We start from the raw sequence: 6,000 nt of genomic DNA on the forward strand, positions 1-6,000 counted from the left end.
AAACAGACATCTAGCTTTTTTCCCCCACTGGAAAAAAACTGATAGCAGTTAATAGACAAAGGCTTTTGTTTGTTTGCTGCAGAACAGCTGCTCCTAATCTACCTCGGACTCACACTGGTATTGCAGTATCAAGGAGGATGTAAGCAGATAAACGAGAGGACAATGAGATCCTGAAGGGCAGATTTTCAACACCAGAAAACCCACTGGTAGTGGATTCAGATGCAATTTGATGCAATATCAATGTAGTTCACTGCAGTTATTTGTTACATTGTCTTTAGCTCCAAATGTGCAGAACAGTTTACTACAGAGCCCATATAATTGCATTGCAGGACATATCTGGGACTCCTGGAAATGCTGGCAGCAGGGATGTTTTCATGAGAACTAGCATGTGAGGCTCTTAAAATTCAGGAAGATGTTTTGTTATTTTTCACAATTACTTGTTTATTCATGACTGTCCACGGCCAAAGGGTAAGGACACAGACTCTGTCAGCATGAACCCTCTCACTGTCCCTGACGACTGACCTGTGTCACAGAAAGTCAGCTAGCTGACACTGCTGCACCCATCTCTCATTTTACTCCCGTGTGCCCTTCTCCCCCTCCTTTTTCATTGCAGATCTAGAGATGGAAGGATAAAGATTGAGGGGAAGCCAGTGTTTCCTCAGTCTAAATCTGTGTGTCCAGAGGCAGTGTACACTCTGGCCATGCTGTTGATCTCCAAGTGCCCTGAACAGATACAGCTTTCTGGAGAAGTTGCTGTAGACACCGAGGAGAAAATAAAACTTCCTTGGTTGCTTCTTTGGAAGACATCAACTTCACCTAGCTTGAATGTGGACATAAAATGAAGGAACAAATCCTGGCAGTTTCTTTCAGTAGGAGGAGATAAAATCTGATGAAAAGAGGGTCAGAAGTACAAAACTTCACTCCAGCAATCTCATGCATCAAGAAATTAATCAAGACAACCTCCCATTTAGCTGCTGTTGGGCTGTTTGCAGGCAACATTCTGGCTTTTCCTGACCAGGCCCAGTACAGACATGGCACTTGTTACTCTAAAAATTGAGGTGTTCTTGACAAAGGAAAGGTCATTGAAAGTTCCACATATTGCTGCAATTTTTCTGTAGACTTTTAGTTACTCATTTCTTGCTCTTTTAACTAATAGTGCAGAGAAGTGGAGCTTTCATATTTTGATTTGCTGACTCCTTCAACAGCCAATTAAACAGACCTAAACTAAAGTTATCACTTTCAGTACAGACAGTTCTGCATAGGATAATCCAGCCTACCTGTAAGATCTGCTTAGCTCTGTGACAACTTGTGACATTTAGGCTTTGCCAGAAAAGAAAAAAAGGAAGGCCAAGAATAATAGAAGATTGGAGTGCTGCTGACAGGACATCCATGGAAGCTGGCACAAACTGGCACTAAAACTAGAGATAGCTTCTTGTCTCTGCTCCAGTTATCCTCATTGACCTTGTGAAAACCAAGATTTTTCTGAGTTTCCAAGGCAAAAAATGAGGTAATCCTTTTTTACCCACCATTTTCTTTAAACTGCAAAGACTTTGATGGTGGATGTCTCACTACAAAAATGTACAGTGCCCATAATTCACGGATTCTGATTTAAAGCATGTTACAGTGTGTTTAGGAAACTGAATTTAAAAACTGTCTTTGTAAAATATAAACATATATTTCCAGACATATAAGTCTGGAAATCCAGCAGCCTCTTAGTATAACTCATTAGTAAAAAGCTATTCATCTGCCTTCTTTAAAACAAAAAAAACAAGGACAGTACTGAAGCAAAAGACAGATCCATAAAGTAGAAATTCACTGAGAATAGAGATGCAAAGGTAAAGCCTCTGATCCATTTTACTGCAGCTGTTAAGGTTCATTTATTGGGAAATTCTTCCTATGTGTAGATGTGCACCAAACACCTGGAAATCTCTTGAGTGAAATTTATAGTTGCAAATTGCTTGCGAATTAGATTTCACTGGAATATCAAATGTCCCTCCTCTCTTATTTTGATTCCTCCAAGAAATGCTCTAGCCCATATAAGGTATATACAAACATTTTTGATATATGTATATATATACAATATATATACATGCATAATTTATATGTTACATGAAAAAGTACTTTAAACTGCCGTGCAATCAAAAGTGAATAAATTTTAGCAATGAATACACAAACAGCCTTTATTCTGTATTTGTATTTGCTTGTTATATAGGACTCTGCAAGTATTAAAGAAGTATTTATTCTTAGATGGCTAGCAGATGATATTCCCATCATCAGATGGTTTATTTTTTAAACCTGTTGCTAACCTGTTCAACAGACTGCTCAAAAGCTGCATGTCTGGGGTAGAAACCCCTTGACTAATAATTATAATTAAGTAATGAAGATTATGCCACTATATCTGGTGATTTGACAGGTAAGGGAATACATGAAGAAACAGAATATATAAGGATGAGCCAGTCTAGAAGATATGCATCCTGTAGTCTTCAGGGTATTCACTAGCAAAATTACTCTATGACTTGTAATTATATTTTGTAAGTTAAAGGAGAACCAGAATTATATCTAAGGGATTGGAAATGAAAAGATAGACTGATTAATTTTTTTTGTTATATATAAAGGAATAGTTGTAATTACAATTTGCTAAACATACCTTGAACTATCATAAATTCAATTAATAAATAAGAATATCTATAAGTATCTACACCAGTGAGAATTAACAGTTCAAAGGATACAGATGCAAGGGCATATGGCACCTTAATGTTTTAGATTTCATAAGATTATTAGATACAACTATAAAATCTGACTGGACTTTAGGAGTTATGGAAAGAGGAGAATTTCCATCATCCAGCAATATGAGTTTGAGATTACAGATTCATGGAATATTCTGGGTTGGAAGGGACCCACAAGGATCAAGTCCAACTCTTAAGTAAATGGTTTGTATGGGGATTGAACCTGCCACCTTGCTGTTATTAGCACTCATACAAGCTGAGCCTAGTTAAATACAAAGAAAGCCTTCATTAAAAAAATAAAAATAAAAAAATATCTTATTCCAAATTTGATATAAATTTTCAATAAAACTTTCCAGATAGCTTGACAAACCATGGTTGGAATTCTACATTAATTTGAAGTCAACAACAAAAGACCCATGAACTCCTGTGGGAGGCAGACAATATTTTGTTCTATTTTATTCAACATACAGTTTTTACACTCCATTTATTGCTGTGGTCTCTGAATATTTTGCAGGGCTCTGAGGTGGTGACTGCCATCTATCTGCCACTCAGCTGCTCCCTTGGGGCACAAGTGAAGGTGTGCTGGGTGGTGTGCTGTTCTCCAGAGGTGAAATGGACAGACCCTGCTAGGTTACTCCAGTGCAAGTGTGAGAAAACTGCAGTGGATGTGGATGCAGGAGGCGAAGTATCAGGCTCATGTGCTCTGTGCTACCACATGGGTTTGGCCACTGAAAGAAGCTCTTCAATGCCAGAGTCCTGCCAGGTTGAAGGTCTAAGCCCATGTCTGTGATCACCTCACCAGCCTGGCTACATGGCTCCTATTCCAAGGTCAGAGCAGTGCTAGCAATGAGGAGCTGCAGGGGTAAGGCAATTTGCAATGACATTTCACTTTCACGACATTATACTGCCAGTCTTTCTTCTGCTGAGTTATCTGACCTGTATTTCATCCTGTCCAAAGTATCTTAATTTCCAATAATCTTCATCTTGTACATTTTTAATTCAGAAGAGTAGCTTGTACTGATTGTCATGCAGACCTTGAAGTGGAGGTGGAATTCTATTTACATTTATTTAGCTTGCTCAGCAAATAGTCCTTTAAGAGTGATTATTGACAAATTAAAGAAGTCAAGTAAACTGCTACAGGATACAAAGGGATCATTCAGAGTGTCTTAATCAGAAAAATACTGTTTGAAACAAAATGTCATCAAAGACTGGTAAATTGAAAAATATAAAGCATCTGTTAGATAACCCATTTACCATTTGATCTACTGTCATAATTCTTAAGTAAAAAACCAAACAAAGCAACAAACCCAAAATGATGCTGTAGCTGGTCACTGGTGGAATACAGAAGATAAAATTTCACTGATCAAATGATACAAAATTATGGAAATAAAAAAATAAAATAAAATTCCCATTTCTTAATTTTAAGTAGAATTTTATGGTATCCAAATGACAATATCTGAAATTACATATTTCTAATTCATGTTGAGTTTAAATAGTGCACTTAGTGATTATATTGCTAACTCTAGGGAACACTTAAATAACAGATCAATCATCTGCTATTTTATTTGAAGAGTTCTGATTATACATCTGATGTAGCATTTCCTCAAATACTGTTCTTCCTTCATCTGAAAACAAATAAAACAGATGTGATTTTTTTTTCCAGTGTAACAGGCAACATTTTATAAAAGAATTCAAGGCTGAGCAATCAACAAAGTTCCATTACAAATGCACGAAAATTAAACATTATCATATTTTGTTGTTACAATTATGAAAACATTCAGCTCATGTGTCATGGACTCCCTGCAGGAAAAAACAAGTTCAGCATTATGTAAACAACAGTGTCCTTACATGTGGGAAAGCAGGGAAACTCATACCATGAAAATTTTCAATGTAAAGGAGCTACTGAGGTTGTCTCCTCCCAGTCATGCACTGTATTTAAAAGTCAGCATTTTTAAAACTGGCAGCTGCAGTTAAATCTTAGTTACTATATTAGAATAATAAATAACTTCTGTATCAAAACTATAACTCATTCTTTTGACTACTACTAAATATTGATATTTTAGTTGTGAAATAAGGTTTAGGTTTCTTTGGATAGCTCTTCAAATTACAAAAATTTCTATTCATTATAAATGCACATTATGACAACAGTCTCAGAATTAAAACAGCATCAAAGTAACACCACAGTTAGGATTTTAACTTAAATTCTTTAACTTCCTTCTATAAACAGTTAAATGTTAGATACTACCACTTAAAAATAATAAAAGAAAATTTTTGTAACTATAGGTCATCAATGCTATTACCAAGCAAGATATTTACTTGAATTCTCTTGTTGAAGTTTTTCCATATACTGACCAGCAGAAATCTCTTTGCTTCCTCAGGAAATTTCACATTCACCGTTGCTTTAAACTCTTCATTATTTTCTCTTAAATGATCCAATCGTGTTTTTAAAAAATCTGGATCTATAATACTTTGGCATAAAATTAAATAGCCCCCACTGGTATATATGGAATGCTGGGGAACTCAGAACTGTTAGCATGATGGTCCATACCAAAACTTCATCTGTGACACTGGGATATGCACATTTCTTCCCAAACATGGTATTCATATTCCTTTCCAAATTCACATATGAAAAGGGGCTCTCTATTCATTTTGAAGGGATGCCTAGTGTAATGTGAGCATGAACATATATGAAGAAATTCCATAAACACATTAACTGGAACAGGCAATACCATACTTTTCTTAGTGTTTCTGCAGATGTTATCCATAATATGCACAAAAGGAAACAAATATTCACAAGGCCAGATGGCAGGATGGCAGGGCCAGAGCATAGCTAAACCTCATGGACCAGCAGATGGACTGACAGCAGATATGTGCATCTTTTATCCAAGGCCACAGGGAAGGACAGGAGGGCAGAACCATCACCCCAAAGACCCACGTCTGCAGTTGTGTGGGGAAGGAGAATGCTGAGCTCCCAAGGCAAAAGTCACTGGAAAGGACAGCTTGGAAAATGCTCGGAAGTGAACTGGATATTTGGTCTCAGTAAGTCCACAGAAGCAGGATACTGTGTAGATTCCTTTGTAAATAAACTGAATTTCTGTAAAGAAAGACTTTATTGTAAAAATCAATTCACTTACCAGCAGACTAATTGAGCACAGCTCTGAATACTGGCTAAACACTTGAGTCAAAAAGCAACAAGATAAATCTTTGAGCATAGTAGGGAAGTTACTAAAATAATCTTTTCAAGCCTATTCTGGAATATTACACAACTTATTTC

The sequence above is a fragment of the Erithacus rubecula genome (genome assembly GCF_903797595.1).
Source record: "Erithacus rubecula genome assembly, chromosome: 3".
NCBI lineage: Eukaryota > Metazoa > Chordata > Aves > Passeriformes > Muscicapidae > Erithacus > Erithacus rubecula.